The sequence below is a fragment of the Salmo trutta genome, chromosome 5, assembly GCF_901001165.1.
Source record: "Salmo trutta chromosome 5, fSalTru1.1, whole genome shotgun sequence".
NCBI classification, from domain to species: Eukaryota; Metazoa; Chordata; class Actinopteri; order Salmoniformes; family Salmonidae; genus Salmo; species Salmo trutta.
This window is the reverse complement of record NC_042961.1, coordinates 60927825-60945903: the sequence shown is the minus strand read 5'-3', so window position 1 is coordinate 60945903 and position 18079 is coordinate 60927825. Positions and strand designations below refer to the sequence as shown.

At 44.0% G+C, this 18079-nt stretch overlaps 2 protein-coding genes and 1 long non-coding RNA gene across 5 annotated transcripts in view; 1 reads left to right on the top strand and 2 right to left on the bottom strand.

The window, feature by feature from the left end:
* The window catches only part of LOC115194677 (zinc finger protein 37-like), a 1069572-nt gene that overhangs the window by 131607 nt on the left and 919886 nt on the right, over positions 1-18079 (top strand). The window lies entirely within an intron of this gene.
* Positions 1-18079, bottom strand: part of LOC115194676 (gastrula zinc finger protein XlCGF26.1-like) — a 900659-nt gene that overhangs the window by 70914 nt on the left and 811666 nt on the right. The window lies entirely within an intron of this gene.
* LOC115194700 (uncharacterized) lies at positions 374-5271 on the bottom strand. Of its 3 annotated transcripts, none has more exons than XR_003878454.1 (4): positions 5050-5271; positions 1439-1514; positions 1018-1180; positions 374-563 (listed from the first exon to the last, which is right to left on the bottom strand). It is a non-coding gene; the product is annotated as an uncharacterized LOC115194700 (long non-coding RNA). The 3 variants fall into 3 exon arrangements; XR_003878453.1 differs by lacking the exon at positions 5050-5271 and adding an exon at positions 4463-4549; XR_003878455.1 differs by lacking the exons at positions 374-563; positions 5050-5271 and adding exons at positions 830-863; positions 4463-4549.

The window sequence follows — 18079 nt, the reverse complement described above, 5'->3', positions numbered from 1 at the left end:
TCTGTCTGTCTGTCTGTCTGTCTATTGCCACCACATGTGTCCACTCTTTAATGTGGCCTTCCAACACACATGTCTGGAGGATGGGTAGGGGTGTGTGTCAGGGGGCTGGTGCACTCTGTTCCCGGTAGGAGAGAGAGAGGGATTTTTTTTGTTTTGTTTTTTAATATTTAGGCGAGAGGGAATTTAGACTGTTTAGCACCTACCTTATGGTGGTCATGCTGGGTTTTAACACATTGGGTTATCTAATGAACTATAACCCATCTATATTATTTGTATTTCTTTTCTTGTTATTGTTAATAATGTATTTACATATCTACCCCCAGACATTATTTATTTTTAATACTGAATGATAGAAGTAATGAATGAGACAATGCATTGCAAACAATCTTTTATTTCACCCCACCTATCACTAACACAATGGAAAATACAAGATAAACAAGACGGATACGTTTGAAAAGGTCCAGCACCTGTCCACTAAATACATTTACACAGGGCTGTGAGCAGTGAGACTTGTCCCTGAGCTGGCGGCAAATGATGGAGATACTGCACGTGCTGGTTCCAACCTTAAAAATAACAACCAAATGATGGAGATACTGCACGTGCTGGTTCCAACCTTAAAAATAACAACCAAATGATGGAGATACTGCACGTGTTGGTTCCAACCTTAAAAATAACAACCAAATGATGGAGATACTGCACGTGTTGGTTCCAACCTTAAAAATAACAACCAAATGATGGAGATACTGCACGTGTTGGTTCCAACCTTAAAAATAACAACCAAATGATGGAGATACTGCACGTGTTGGTTCCAACCTTAAAAATAACAACCAAATGATGGAGATACTGCACGTGTTGGTTCCAACCTTAAAAATAACAACCAAGAGAGTTAGCAGGTCTGTTAGAAATGACTGTCACACTCTGTGGATAAGGGAAGCATTTTCACTGATAGGACAGGTGGACTACATTGTAGAAATGTTCTCATCACAGTATGTGTAATTATTTAGCATGTATACTTACTATTTGAATGAGGGGTGTATAATTTCCATTTTGTATGATGATGGAGACAAGATTGTCTAACCATTAGAAGTGTTTCAGCATCCTCTGCCAGGTCACTTGGCCTCTTTTGTTTTCTCTGGAAGACAACTCACGTCCGATGTCCTTTAGTCACAGCATGTCACCCCTACAACACAGAAGATACATGTTTTCTAATATCTAAGGGTGAAGAGATAGAGAAGCTCATTGATGACGTTTAAACTTTTATCCAAAGACATAAATAAAAATGTCCCTGTCTGTCATTTTACGTGCACTCTAATCCAGAGCAATTTACAGGTGTGAGTGCATACATTTTATTAATGGTTGACTTGTGGGAATCGAACCCACAACCCTGGCACTGCAAGTGTCATGCTCTACCAACTGAGCCACACGGTACTGTCCTAACCTGTCAGCAGTCAGTGCAGCATACTGGGAATGAAGTTATTGAGGAGGAGGACATCTCAGCATTCTTCCTTGGCTACCTGAAAAACCAATGTAAAGCAATTCATACATTTCAATGGAATAACTACCAATGCAAAGCAATTCATACATTTCAATGTAATAGCTAGCTGGTTTCTGAGCCGATGATTTATATATATACACTAGATGACTGACAGGGGTCGCTGTTTGGAAGCCAACTCCATCTTGGCACTCCTCTTCCTCTGTTGTAAAAAGTATTTTATAAGATATAGAAGTGCTTTATTAATACCTACATTTGTTGTTGCTTATCCTCTTACAGACATTTTAATTAATGCATTTTTTTTTTTTTTACAATTAATTATATTATGTGAAGCGAAACATTAAAAAATAAAAAACATTTTCCTTAAAGACGTCCTCCAGGGATTTTTGAACTTTGCATTCAAGGAGTTGGTTTGATGGGAAGTCGTGATGTCATCGGCCTCCCCCCTGCCTGAGGAACAATAGAGAACAAAAGAGGAAAGCCCCCCCCCCCCACTCGTGATGTCACGAGTTACCTGGACAACCTATTGAGATGTGCATCATTTTGTTAAGTAAATCAGGTTCATGTGAGGTGAAAAGGAGACTGGAGTGCCACTTTAAAGTACATTTTTAGAAAGTTCTAATGTTAGCACAAGCCTCTGTTATATGGAAACACTGATATACCGTGAACCATTGGCAGCTAAAGAAACAAGCTCATGAAATTCAGAGAAAGTCTCAAGGACAATGCAGCAGTAGGCCTCCTACTGGACACACAAGCAGTCTTGTCCCACGATGGAATCTACAGTCTTGTCCCATTGCTGCAATTCCCGTACAGACTCAGGAGAGGCGAAGGTCAAGAGCCATGCGTCCTCTGAGACACAACCCAGCCAAGCTGCTTCTTGACACAATGTCCACTTAATAACCTGGAAGCCAGCAGCACCAATGTGTCACCGTACACCAACAACATCAGCATCCATTGTGCCAAGCAGCCACAGGAGTTGCTAGTGCGCAATGGAACAAGAACATCCCTGCCGGCCAAACCCCTCCACTAACCTGGACAGTTGTGCACCGTCCCATGGGTATCCTGATTGGCTGCGACCGAGCCTGGCCTCAAATCAGGATCTCTAGTGGCACAGCTAGTACTGCGATGCAGTGCCTTAGGCCACTGTGTCACTCAGGAGGCCCCAATGTAAATGTCATTGAAATTACAAGGGAACCATGTTGATTCAACCAGTGTTAAGCCCATTGTCCTATAACTTCCATTGTCAACTAAGTAAAAATACAGAAAGCCGACAAAATAAAAACATGAGAAAATATCCTGATGAAAATGCAGGTTATTTCAGTCGCATTCATCTTTCTACTCCGCCTGTCTGCCTCCCGTTCTATCCGTCTTGCCTTGTGCTATAGCTAGTGAAATGTAGAAATGTATATGCATTGTATCAAATCAATCAACTGTGTCCGGCCCAAAGCTGTAATGCTATAGCGAACTAGCCTATTCTGGGCCCTCAGATGTTCCCTTACCAGTGAGCTCGGGTTCGACACAGCTGATATTGTGTAAGGGAAAAGTGTTCAGGTATTTTATGACGTTTCCTCTGGATATATGGGATCCTCAGAGACATTTTTGCTCTTTCACACTGAAGCCTGGTGTTTTTATCAACTATTATCATTCACAACGGATTTTTTTTTTTTTATGACTTTGTTGACTTACATGCTGACCAAACCGCACAGGAGTATCCATGTGCATTTCAAAACAAACTCTCAACCAATTATATTCATTTGGGGACAGGCTAAAAATGTTGCTAGCTTTTTTTGTTGTTGTTTTTTTACTCATAAATGATGGTATGAAATAAACCAAAACGTGTTTCTCACAAAATTTCCACTCGGAGAATGAGAACAGCAAATTACTTCATTAAAACATGCATTAACAGAAATGAATGTAACCAAATGATGGGGGATTAATGGTAAATGTACTACTGGTGACATGTGTAATGGGGAATTGATACAAATAAACAATCAAAGGGCAAACCATTTACATGAAACTATTAACGAGGAAGAATTGGCGGGGAAACAGCTCAGTTTATATCTTCACCACAGGCCCCTCCTCTTCTTCTTCTTGTCGTCATAACATTTCGAACTGTTTATACTCTCGACTCATCATCTTCATATTGTAGATGGTTTTCACTGACAGCAGCAACTCAATAATCAGCTAGGCACAGGCCGTCACAGCTTGTTATTTCAAACCAAACACACTTTTCTTTTTTAAAGCAGCCAATGATCCTCCGTGGCTAAATCATGCTCTCTGGTGAAGTAATTTGACATATTTAATTTATTTCTGTATAAACAGAAATACATCTATAATTTTGGGCAGATACTTTAATGGAAGTTTAGCGCTCCCCAAAATAGCTGATATTCCCGTGTGGCTCAGTTGGTAGAGTATGGTACTTGCGCTGCCAGGGTCGTGGGATTGATTCCCGCAGGGACCGGTATATAAACGTCTGCATTTTGTACTGGATAAGCGCATTGTTATGTTTTTGTCAGGTCTCAGGACTATTAAGCCAATGCAACAGCCTGTTTTAAAAAAAACGGTAGGCTACCACATGGATTGGCATTAAATAAAAGTGCATTGTGGCGGACAATGTCTAGACTACTATTGTATTTCGGAAGGGGATCTGGATCGATGGGGTCTCGCCTAGAGCGGCATATCGCCAAAGATCGGGCCTGCAGAGGAAACACGCTTCAGCATAGCTGGCATTCTTTATGGGGTGTTGTAGGACGCAGCATTGCATGAGAACGGATCACTTTGTGTTAGCTGGCAGTTCGAGCGCGTTATTAAAAAACTCCATCGTTCTTGCCACGCTTCAGCGTAAAGTCCCCAACGCACAGAACACGCCTCAAATACAAAAATGGAATGACAGCGCCTGTCTGTCTGAAAAGAGAGAGAGTAGAGAGAAGAAAGAAAAAAAAAACCTTTTTTTCCCTCACTCTTACTCACTGAATCTCTCCTTCCTTCTCGGTCTGTCCTGCGTGCTCCCCCCTTTCTCAAAAACATGAAGGAAGAAAGAGAAGAATCCGGCTGGACGAGTGTGGAGAAGGGAACGTTTGAGGACAGCTTTTAAAAGAAAACGAAAGAGCGAGGGAGACAATAATAGGCGGATGGAATGAAGATAGGGTGCTTTATAGCCATTCAACGCAATTAAACGAAACATACGCGCTGCGCACAAGAACGCAGATACTCGACTCTTCTCAACGTGAGACTTTTAGAATTATTTTAGGATAGCTGAATACTCAAGCCTCGACTATTAAAAGAGACAATTTATCGTATTTACTAAGTCCTAGAGCAACTTCAAGAGCTGCAAGTCACAAATCATCCCGGAAAAGGACTTAGCCCCGAGGACCAAGGGGCAGTGACTAGGGCAGGTCGCCGCACCCGGAGTTTAGGCGTTGCCACACGGCGTTGACCCGGAGCCATGGCAGGGGCGAAGCCCGGAGTCCACGCTCTACAGCTCAAACCGGTGTCGGTTCACGACATACTAAAACGGGGGAGCAAGTTTATAAAATGGGACGAGGTTAGTAGCCTACCTATATATCCAACGTGTGTGTGTATTCTTCTGGTATTTTGTCCTCCGCCTTAAGTGGCATTCAAGCGCCATTCATTTAAAATATAATAGTAGCATAACTATTTGTGAATGTTTTGAGAAATCTGTACTTGGTGGACATTACTTTGTAGAGCCATGTTGGTTGTGAGAGACAAAGTTGACTTTTGACACCACAGTCAGAGCAGCCCAGAGGCTGTAGTACAGACTCAACCTGGTCTCAGAGCATTTCGTATGATTCTGTACGTAAATCGCTCAGACTGCATTTAGTATAGGTTACGTTTTGTATGGTTAAGTAAGACCAATGGTTACTTAACTAACCCAAACCTTAACACTTTAACTCCTAAACGTAAACATAACCCCTAGCTAACGTTAGTGAGCTAGCTAACTTTAGGCACCTAGCTAGAATTCATAACATGACATTGCAAAATTCATAACATACACTACATGACCAAAAGTACCTGCTTGTCGAACATCTCATTCCAAAATCATGGGCATTAATATGGAGTTGGTCCCCCCCTTTGCTGCTATAACAGTCTCCACTCTTCTGGGAAGGCTTTCCACGAGATGTTGGAACATTGCTGCAGGGACCTGCATCCAGTCAGCCACAAGAGCATTAGTGAGGTCGGGCACTGGTGTTGGGCAATGAGGACTGGCTTGCAGTTGGCGTTCCAATTCATCCCAAAGGTGTTCGATGGGGTTGAGGTCAGGGCTTTGTGCAGGCCAGTCAAGTTCTTTCACACCGATCTCAACAAACCATTTCTGTATAGACCTCGCTTTGTGCCTGGGGGCATTGTCATGCTCAAACAGGAAGGGGCCGTCCCCAAACTGTTGCCACAAAGTTGGAAGCACAGAATCGTCTAGAATATGCTGTAGCATTAAGATTTCCCTTAACTGGAACTAAGGGGCCTTAACCATGAAAAACCGCCCCAGACCATTATTCCTCCTCCACCAAACTTTACAGTTGGCACTATGCACTGGGGCAGGTAGTGTTCTCCTGGCATCTGCCAAACCCAGATTCATCGGTTGGACTGCTAGATGGTGAAGCGTGAGTCATCACTCCAGAGAACACTTTTCCACTACTCCAGAGTCCAACGGCAGCGAGCTTTACACCACTCCAGCCAAAGCTTGGCCTTGCGCATGGTGATCTTAGGCTTGTGTGGAAACCCATTTCATGAAGTTCCTGACGAACAGTTCATGTGCTGACGTTGCTTCCAGAGGAAGTTTGGAACTCGGCAGTGAGTGTTGCAACCCGAGGGCAGACTATTTCCACACGCATCACCACTCGGCTGTCCCATTCTGTGAGCTTGTGTGGCCTACCACTTTGCGGCTGAGCCATTGTTGCTCCTAGCCGTTTCCACTTAACAATAGCAGCGCTTACAGTTGACCGGGGGCAGCTCTAGCGGTGCCGAAATTTGACGAACTGACTTGTCGGAATCATATGACGGTGCCGCGTTGAAAGTCACTGAGCTCTTCAGTAAAGCCAATGTTTGTCTATGGAGATTGCATGGCGGTGTGCTCGATTTTATACACATGTCAGCAACGGGTGTGGCTGAAATAGACGAATCCACTAATTTGAAGGGGTGTCCACATACTTTTTGCCATGTAGTGTATAATATGAATTATAATTTCTAACATATCATACGAAATGGGTGATGGACGTTAATACATACCATATGAAACGTAACATATACACTGAACCAAAATATAAAGGCAACGTGCAACAATTTTCTAAGATTTGACTGAGTTACGGTTCATATGAGGAAATCGGTCAATTTTAAATCAGTTCACTAGGTCCTAATTTCTGAATTTCACATGACTGGGAATATGCATCTGTTGGTCACAGATACCCTTTAAAAAAAATAAAAAGGGGCTACAACAAAAATGAGTTGGGGAAACACTAGGCTACATGTCAACACACAGGTCCTGTCCCAAATGTGACTTTTTGACGTATCCCTATGGGTTCTGTTCAAAAGTAGTGCACAATTTAGGACGCAAAGCCCATCTGCAGCTACAGATAGGCCTAGCTCTGTTCTCTGTTTTGAGTTCTTGTCAAACAAGTTTTTCCTCAGCTCAGGTTTTTTTTTTTATGCCACGTTCAAAACAACCGGGAACTCGGGAAATCTCAGACTTCCAACTTCAGTGCGTTCAAAACAACCGGGAACTCGGGGGGGGGGGACGAGCTCCGACTGGGGGAAAAAAATCAATTTGAACGGTCATCCAACTCGGGAACTTGGGCCTCTTCTTAGAGCTCTGACTTTCCAACCTGAAGATCACTGACCTCATGATTTGACCTTGAGTTTTTCAGACTTCCCAGATGTTTTGAACGGGGCAAATGACACTGCTGGTATTGACCAACCCCCCCCCCCCCCCCCCCCCCCCCCGTTTTCTTCCCCACTTTTACGTTCTCTGTGTCTGCTCTGTTGACAAGGGAATTTGAAAGACGGAGTTTAGGCCTAGACTAGAGTCAAACGTTTGCATGCTTAGTAATAATTCCTTATTAAACTGACAGTCGCTAGATTATGCATCAGTCATGTAAACGCATTACTCTGTTTATATTAATCGCCGTAAATTCAAAATCAAAGTAAGCATACGCCGATTTAAAACACTGTTTTTAAGAGTAATCTTTCAAATGATTAGGACATGGAAACACCTTTTTAAGCAGAGTTCCAGCGCTGTGTGTTTGACCTGTCCATGTGCCAACACCAGCAGTTCAAGACTCGCTCTCTCTCTCTTGTGCAAGTGAAGTGAGTTCTGAACAACTGAAAGTATCTTATCTTTGAAATAGTTTTCACATACAAACTTTTATCTGTCCGAACTCTGAATAAAATGATCTTCCCAAAAATAACATGGTCAGTGTGGTAGAGCGTTTATTTTGATTGGTGATTTTTCTGCATTTATCACAAGTCTCATCAGGCTGCCTGATTTCAAATGTGTCCATGTAAACAGGATTATTAGGGAAATTGTTGTTCTTGCAAAGCATTTAAACGTTTTAAACAAATGTTTATATTAAATCAGACTATCCACAATAGGCTGAAACACCTAAATGTGTATGGTCATAACTGTATTTTAGGCACCATTGTAGGGCTATTTTAGTATTATTAGTGTAGCAGATAGACAGGTATACAATCTGTACTTTAATAAAGCAAGATAAACACGTTTTACAGCACCTGAGATCTGCCTGTCTCCTCCCTAATACTTTTTCTTCCGCGTGTTTCACCTCACCTGGCAACCTGCTCGCATGGTTAACCACCTCACCTGGCAACCTGCTCGCATGGTTAACCACCTCACCTGGCAACCTGCTCGCATGGTTAACCACCTCACCTGGCAACCTGCTCGCATGGTTAACCACCTCACCTGGCAACCTGCTCGCATGGTTAACCACCTCGCCTGGCAACCTGCTCGCATGGTTAACCACCTCACCTGGCAACCTGCTCGCATGGTTAACCACCTCACCTGGCAACCTGCTCGCATGGTTAACCACCTCACCTGGCAACCTGCTCGCATGGTTAACCACCTCGCCTGGCAACCTGCTCGCATGGTTAACCACCTCGCCTGGCAACCTGCTCGCATGGTTAACCACCTCACCTGGCAACCTGCTCGCATGGTTAACCACCTCACCTGGCAACCTGCTCGCATGGTTAACCACCTCGCCTGGCAACCTGCTCGCATGGTTAACCACCTCACCTGGCAACCTGCTCGCATGGTTAACCACCTCACCTGGCAACCTGCTCGCATGGTTAACCACCTCACCTGGCAACCTGCTCGCATGGTTAACCACCTCACCTGGCAACCTGCTCGCATGGTTAACCACCTCACCTGGCAACCTGCTCGCATGGTTAACCACCTCACCTGGCAACCTGCTCGCATGGTTAACCACCTCACCTGGCAACCTGCTCGCATGGTTAACCACCTCACCTGGCAACCTGCTCGCATGGTTAACCACCTCACCTGGCAACCTGCTCGCATGGTTAACCACCTCACCTGGCAACCTGCTCGCATGGTTAACCACCTCACCTGGCAACCGTGGCCTGCGTGTGTGTGTGTGTGTGGGAGATATTTAGTTTAACTGTCAGTATTTTAGTCGTGGGCGCCTGAAGTACTTTACAACTTGTTTCAATAGAATGTTTTTGTTTTTTTTTGCAAACGGACACCAATACATCAGTCTACACATCTCATGTCAGCATGGTGGAAGAGTTTATTAGTGTCTGTGTGTATTGGTAATTCATTATTCATGTATCGTTACAGCCAGACTGGGACCAGAAGAGGGGCTGGTAGGTGTGTTTGGTTGTGGGTGTGTGTGGGTGTGTGTGTTTGGTTGTGGGTGTGTGGGTGTGTGTGTTTGGTTGTGGGTGTGTGTGTTTGGTTGTGGGTGGGTGTGTGTGGGTGTTCATAAAGACCATTTATCATAAATCAACTTGTTAGCTGGCGCGATATCCACTGTTGTGTTGGCACTTTACACACACACACTATAGAAAGTGAATCTTTCCCCTACAATGAATGTGGTTTTATTCTGGGTGTTTTGTGTTTCACTCTGAATGACTTCCTGTCTCAGCTTGTTGTGCTCTCTGGAGCCAAAACTACTTTCCCCTCCCTTCTTCGCTCCCTCTCTCCCTACTCTCTCCCTCAACTACATCCGTTCTGCTCCTGAATTAGAGAGAGAGAGAGAGCTCACAGTGAAACACACCATTACACTCTAACAGAGGGCTGAGAAACACAGAGAGAGATCAAAGCCCATTGTATTGACGGGGGGGAGGGGGGGGGAACTCAGTGATTGTCTAAACGAGTCACACCATGTTCTGAAACACAGTTACAGTGGAGATGGAGGGGGGGGGACAGACAGACAGAGGGAAAGAATGAAGGGAAGACGGAAGGAGTGGTAGAGACAGAGGGGACAAGAAAGACGGGAGAGGAAAGGTTGTAGGTCAAGCACAGCCACATGTGAAGTGAGGGATTCTGGGATTGACATGTGTACTCCTCACCGCTCCTCCATTCCCCCTCCTCCTCTTCTTCTCTCTCCCTATCCCTCCTGTCCTCTATTCTCCCTCCTCCTCTTCTTCTCTCTCCCTATCCCTCCTGTCCTCTATTCTCCCTCCTCTTCTTCTCTCTCCCTATCCCTCCTGTCCTCTATTCTCCCCCTTCTCTTCTTCTCTCTCCCTATCCCTCCTGTCCTCTATTCTCCCTCCTCCTCTTCTTCTCTCTCCCTATCCCTCCTGTCCTCTATTCTCCCTCCTCCTCTTCTTCTCTCTCCCTATCCCTCCTGTCCTCTATTCTCCCTCCTCCTCTTCTTCTCTCTCCCTATCCCTCCTGTCCTCTATTCTCCCTCCTCCTCTTCTTCTCTCCCTCTTTTCTTTTTCACTTAATGATTTTCCCGTCGTCCCTTTCCCTTCTCCTCTCCCCTCCCCCTTTACTCTCTTCTCCTCACCAGAGTCCAAAGGTTCTCTGCTGTCATCAACCTTTATGTTGCCAGAGCAGCACACACACACACACACTGGTTATCCCTGTATAATAACTGATTTATGAGGTGCTGATATGAAGAAACAGACTTTACCTTTATACTATACATAATGAGAACATTCTCTCTCTCTCTCCTCTCTCTCCACCTTATCTCTCTCCCTCCTCCACCGCTTTCTTCCTGTTCCCTCTCTCCTTCCCACCCTCTCTCCGTATCTCTACGTTATACAGCAGGCTGTATCCGTCAGTGTTCCCAGGCGGTTCATAGTGTGGTAATAATGTGTGTTTGTCTTAGCGTTCGTTAGGCAGCAGTATTGAACACAGCAGCAGTGACCGCACATGAGAAAAGAGCATAAACCACACAGTCACACTCTGAGCTAGACAAGACAGACAGTTGTTGGCTTCTGGAATGGCTGAGATGTTTGTAGTGTTCCCTAGCTGTGAGGGAGAGGTGAGGGAGAGCAGAACCCATATCCATGTGTGAATAGACTATCATTAATAAGGCCTGTGCATGGAGGGATCTGGAGAGCAACAGGTTGAGTGGAGAGATGGAGAGGAGGAGGAGAGAGGAGGAAGACTGGAGTAATAAACAGAGATCCGAGAAGATGAGGAAGACTAGAATGAGAGGGAGAGGAGGTAAGATGAGGAAGGGAGGGGGGGCTGAATGAGAGGGAGAGGAGGTAAGATGAGGGAGGGAGGGGGGCTGAATGAGAGGGAGAGGAGGTAAGATGAGGGAGGGAGGGAGGGGGGGGCTGAATGAGAGGGAGAGGAGGTAAGATGAGGGAGGGAGGGGGGGAGGGAGAGGAGGTAAGATGAGCTCCTAAAAAGTCCTCCGCTAGCCTGCACCTCACCTAAATAGGTGTGTGTTTCTTTTGCCTCTAGATTACCTGGTATTTCTATGTCACTCTCGGAGGAAAAGGTGTGTGTGTGTGTGTGTGTGTGTGTGTGTGTGTGTGTGTGTGTGTGTGTGTGTGTGTGTGTGTGTGTGTGTGTGTGTGTGTGTGTGAGAGAGAGATGGTGAAAAGTGAAACCTCCATGTACAGTAAATGGTTATGGAGGACACTGAAACCACTCCTGGCCCCTGCAGGGGCCGTCTGAGACAGACATAACGAGAGAGATGAGGAGACAGCACTGGAAAGGAAAGGAGACATGAGTCAGCGATGGAAGAAATTAATGATTAGGGTGGATATAACTTTTAATCAATTCCCCAGTGACACGCAGACACTCAGATTGTTCACAAAAAAACAAAACAACAATAACATTTACTTGTTAACATAATGACGGCACCAACAGCACAAATCTTCATTCTCTTACCAAACGTTGCATCGGCACTGTTCTTCAAATAAATGTTTTTATTTTTAATTTTACATTTTTCAGTGGAAATTGTTAAAAGTAGTCCCTATGCAAAGGGTTGTATGGTTTGTTAAACTTTGGAATCATTGTTTTTTGAATCCTATTTTTTTTATGTAATCCAATCTATTAGCTGTTACCATGGAATCGCCCTTTTGGTTTTATGCTGTCATAATCACATCAATAAATTGGTTATAACAAACTCCCGTCACAGTAACATGTGACAGCAAAATGGATGCGGGGGATGTGAAAAATAAACTGGAAGCGAGCAAATGTTTACTGGTTTCTCAGGAGGGGAAGGCAGATGTGTGGAAGAGATTTGAATTAGTTGTGGAAACTAGTGGTTATCAAGAAAAAGGTATGGGAGCAAGTGTTGCTTGTAGTATATAGTATTATTATATAGTATTATATTATGTAGTATATACTGTATTTTATACATACATACATACATACATACATACATACATACATACATACATACATACATACATACATACATACATACATACATACATACATACATACATACATACAGTTGAAGTCGGCAGCGTAGCCTAGTGGTTAGAGCGTTGGACTAATAACCGAAAGGTTGCAAGATCGAATCCCCGAGGTGACTAGGTACAAATCTGTCGTTCTTCCCCCGAACAAGGCAGTTAACCCACTGTTCCTAGGCCGTCATTGAAAATAAGAATTTATTCTTAACTGACTTGCCTAGTAAAATAAAAAGTAGGAAGTTTACATACACCTTAGCCAAATACATTTAAACTCAGTTTTTCACAATTCCTGACATTTAATCCTAGTAAAAATTCCCTGTCTTAGGTCAGTTAGGATCACCACTTTATTTTGAGAATGTGAAATGTCAGAATAATAGTAGAGAGTGATTTATTTCAGCTTTTATTTCTTTCATCACATTCCAAGCTTTAACTTTCTGACTGATGTCTTGAGATGTTGCTTCAATATATCCACATAATTTTCCATCCTCATGATGCCATCTATTTTGTGAAGTGCACCAGTCCCTCCTGCAGCAAAGCACCCCTACAACATGATGCTGCCACCCCCGTGCTCCACGGTTGGGATGGTGTTCTTCTGGCTTGCAAGCCTCCCCCTTTTTCCTCCAAACATAACGATGGTCATTATGGCCAAACAGTTTTATTTTTGTTTCGTCAGACCAGAGGACATTTCTACAATCTTTGTCCCCATGTGCAGTTGCAAACCGTAGTCTGGCTTTTTTATGGCGATTTTGGAGTAGTGGCTTCTTCCTTGCTGAGCGGCCTTTCAGGTTATGTCGATATAGGACTCGTTTTACTGTGGATATAGACACTTTTGTACCTGTTTCCTCCAGCATCTTCACAAGGTCCTTTGCTGTTGTTCTGGGATTGATTTGCACTTTTCGCACCAAAGTACGTTCATCTCTAAGAGACAGAACGCGTCTCCTTCCCATGGTGTTTATACTTGCGTACTATTGTTTGTACAAATGGACGTGGTACCTTCAGGCATTTGGAAATTGCTCCCAAGGATGAACCAGACTTGTGGAGGTCTACAGTTTTTTTCCCCTGAGGTCTTGGCTGATTTCTTTTGATTTTCCCATGATGTCAAGCAAAGAGGCGTGTGTGTGTGTGTGGTGTGTATATATGTGTGTGTCGCTTATATTATATTAGGTAGAATTGTTATAGATGTAGCTTATAGTATTATATGATGTTATATTATTATTTAGCTTAAAGTATTATATTATGTTATATTATTATTTAGCTTATAGTATTATGTTATATTATTATTTAGCTTATAGTTGTCATGACGTTGCCCTCTTTGGGTACAGCGAGCACAGTTGACCCCCTCCCTCTGCACCATCCCCCTACTTCTGCACCTATCTTCCTCTGTCTCCTACACCCAGGCTGCTGTGGTCAGAAGGGGTCGTAAATTCCTATGAAAATGTCCCGCCTCATGGCCACAGTATAAAGAGACAGTGTTTTCATAGAGAGACAAAGGAATTCTTCCACCTCACAGAATTGGAGAACCGAACGACATTTATGTTCTAGAGAAGGTATAAAAGATCGGTGAAGAATCCAGCTACGAACTGGTCCGTTTGGTACAATTTTGTGAAACTCATGAGAGACAATAGGGCCATATTACCATAATAATGTTTATATACTTTATTCAAAGCATGAATGTCTCGTATGCTATGTGAGGGCATGAAGGAATGAATGATTGATACAGTAGCCTTTATATTGAAATATAGGCCTAAGTAGGTTACAGTACTAAGACTAAACAGGATGAGTGCCAAGAGTGTGCAAAGCTGTCATCAAGGCAAAAGGTGGCTACTTTGAAGAATCTGAAATATTGAATATATTTGAATATATCTGTTTTGGTTACTACATGATTCCATATGTATTATTTCATAGTTTTGATGTCTTCACTATTATTCTACAATGTAGAAAGTAATCAAAATAAAGAAAAACCCTTGAATCAGTTAGTTTGTCCAAACTTTTGACTGCTACTGTATCTGGATGATGTATAAAGCCAGGCACATTTAACAGTTAGGCTGTTGACCTAATTAAGTTGGGGTTTCCTCTCTCCTTCATTTTCTTAGACAATTAGGCTAAGGCAAGGGCTGTTTCCTCATCTCTGCTGCTGCTGCCTCCGCCACATGCTTCTCAATCCCAATATGCTGGTTAACTTTGCTATTATGCACATAGCAACACAGTGAAAGGTGCAAATTCTATGGTGCACTGAAGATTATGTTTCAGAACCGCGTACAGCGACCGTATCCAACGTGGGAGAAAGAACATTTGTTATAAGATTTATTAGTGTTTTGCACTATTATTTTTTACATAATATAACCATAGACTGTTTTCAGTATTACATGTGATGGACTATACCACCCCCGTGGCCTCCGCAATGGATGAGTCCACTAAGACAGGGGCCAATCAGACAGGGGTCTTATGCACCATGAAAAAATGAATACAAATATGTGCGACTGCTGGACTAAAGAAATCTCGGTCGACCGACAGCCTATCTACCAGTCAACTAAATGGGGCCAGCCTTATTGTTTTGTCACATACACTGAAATTTGTCAAACTATTGGAATTTTAGCAACCAGGAAATGGTGGAGAGATTTCTGCATAGTGCATCTTAGACACCGATCCAAGGTCTGTTTTGTTTGACTCTAATCATTAAGGTTAGGTTGAACTGATCCTGTTTGACTGTAATCATTAAGGTTAGGTTGAGCTGATCCTGTTTGACTCTAATCATTAAGGTTAGGTTGAGCTGATCCTGTTTTGTTTGACTCTAATCATTAAGGTTAGGTTGAACTGATCCTGTTTGACTGTAATCATTAAGGTTAGGTTGAGCTGATCCTGTTTGACTCTAATCATTAAGGTTAGGTTGAGCTGATCCTGTTTTGTTTGACTGTAATCATTAAGGTTAGGTTGAACTGATCCTGTTTTGTTTGACTCTTTGGTTGAGCTGATCCTAGATCTGTACTAGTGATGTAGATGAAGAATGATACATTATACAGTTAAGACAATATTGTGGCCGCCCTCCTTTCTCCTGTCCTCTCTGTAGCCAATCACAGAGCCCACACTGAAGGTAGGGCTGGTTCAATCATAGAAACGGAAATACATGATATAGAACTCACACCTTGAAGCGTCCAATCTGATCCTGGGTCAGTGTTGCATCCCCCCCCCCCCACACTAATTGTTACGTTTTGGATTGGGGGAGGGAAAGTTGACTCTAGACCCGGCACGTCTAATGCAGTAAACTGTAATAGAAAAAGGTTAATATGCATCTTCCCATCTCTGCCGTGCCCGTAGCCAGCATCGGACCTGAGACTCAATGTATGAGACCTGAAGTCTTGGATTAGCTCCCCCCAGCTAATGCCTAGGCTTTAGCTCAGCAGGTTAACACAGTTGTATGGCATGCAGGAGACCTGGCTTTCCAACCTCCGGGCCGGTCACATTTTAGTCATATGTGTACAGTGTGTATATCTCGATGTATTAACGTGTGTGTGTGTGTGTGTGTGTGTGTGTGTGTGTGTGTGTGTGTGTGTGTGTATGTGTGTATAGGAGCCCAACAGCGGTCACCCCACCCTCATCACTCTGAAGGTAGACCCCGATGGATTCTTCCTTTACTGGACTGGTGGGGCCAACATGGTGAGTCTAGTGGGGCCAACATGGTGAGTCTAGTGGGGCCAACATGGTGAGTCTAGTGGGGCCAACATGGTGAGTCTAGCGGGGCCAACATGGTGAGTCTAGCGGGGCCAACATGGTGAGTCTAGCGGGGCCAACATGGTGAGTCTAGCGGGGCCAACATGGTGAGTCTAGCGGGGCCAACATGGTGAGTCTAGTGGGGCCAACATGGTGAGTCTAGTGGGGCCAACATGGTGAGTCTAGCGGGGCCAACATGGTGAGTCTAGCTGGGCTAACATATACACACACAATACCCCATAATGACAAAGCGAAAACAGGTTTTTAGAAAACTTTGCAAATTTATAAAAAATGAAAGATAGGGAGCTCTGAGACGTAGAGCTCCGAGACAGGATTGTGTCGAGGCAAAGATTTGGGGAACATACCAAAAACATTTTTCTGCAGCATTGAAGGTCCTCAAGAACACAGTGGCCTCCATCATTCTTAAATGGAAGAAGTTTGGAACCACCAAGAGTCTTCCTACAGCTGGCTGCCCGGCCAAACTGAGCAATCGGGGGAGAAGGGCCTTGGTCAGGGAGGAGACCAAGAACCCAATGGTCTGTCAGAGCCTCAGAGTTCCTATGTGGAGATGGGAGAACCTTCCAGAAGGACAACCATCTATGCAGCACTCCACCAATCAGGCCTTTATGGTAGAGTGGCCAGACGGAAGCCACTCCTCAGTAAAAGGCACATGACAGCCCTCTTGGAGTTTGCCAAAAGGCACCTAAATGACTCTCAGACCATGAGAAACAAGATTATCTGGTCTGATGAAACCAAGATTGAACTCTTTGGCCTGAATGTCAAGCGTCCCGTCTGGAGGAAGCCTGGCACCATCCCTACAGTGAAACATGGTGGTGGCAGCATCATGCTGTGGGGATGTTTTTCAGCGGCAGTGACTAGGAGACTAGTCAGGATCAAGGGAAAGATGAACGGAACAAAGTACAGAGATCCTTGATGAAAACCTGCTCCAGAGAGCTCAGGACCTCAGACTGGGGCGAAGGTTCACCTTCCAACAGGACAACGACCCTAAGCACACAGCCAAGACAACGCAGGAGTGGCTTCGGGACAAGTCTCAATGTCCTTGAGTGGCCCAGCCAAAACCTGGACTTGAACCCGATCGAACATCTCTGGAGAGATCTGAAAATAGATGTGCAGCAACTCTCCCCATTCAACCTGACAGAGCTTGAGAGGATCTGCAGAGAAGAATGGGAGAAACTCTCCAAATACAGGTGTGCTAAGCTTGTAGCATCATACCCAAGAAGACTCGAGGCTGTAATCACTGGTGAAGGTGCTTCAACAAAGTACTGAGTAAAGGGTCTGAATACTTATGTAAATGTGATATTTCAGTTAACTTTGCAAATGTGTTAAAAATCTTTCTAAAAACCTGTTTTTGGTTAGTCATTATGGGGTATTGTGTGTAGATAGTTTTTTTTCCCCCTCATCAATGTAATACATTTTATAATAAGGCTATAATGTAGAAAAAGTCAAGGGGTCTGAATACTCCCTGAATGCCGGTTGTATCAGATCTCCGTGTAGAACGGTGTACCATATAGATGTCCTTTCTGTTGTTGTTGTCTTCATCTCTTCTTAATCTTTTCTTCCTCATCCCCCTGTCCTGTCTCCTTCTTTAACTCAGTCTTATTTGTCTATCACTTGCTGTTTAATATCCCATTTCTCTCTCACACACACGCTCTTTCTCTCACACACACTCTCTCTTTCTCTCTCACACACACCCTCTCTCTCTCTCTCACACACACCCTCTCTCTCTCTCTTTCTCTCTCACACACACCCTCTCTCTCTCTCTCTCTCTCACACACACCCTCTCTCTCTCTCTCACACACGCCCTCTCTCTCTTTCTCTCTCTCTCTCTCTCTCTCTTTCTCTCTCTCTCTATCTCTTTCTCTCACAGACACACCCTCTCTCTCACACACACCCTCTCTCTCCCTCCCTATCCATTCCTGATGTTGTTTTCCTGCTCTCTGTGCCTCATTAGTCCAGACAGTTGTATGTGTTCCAAATGGCTCCCTATGT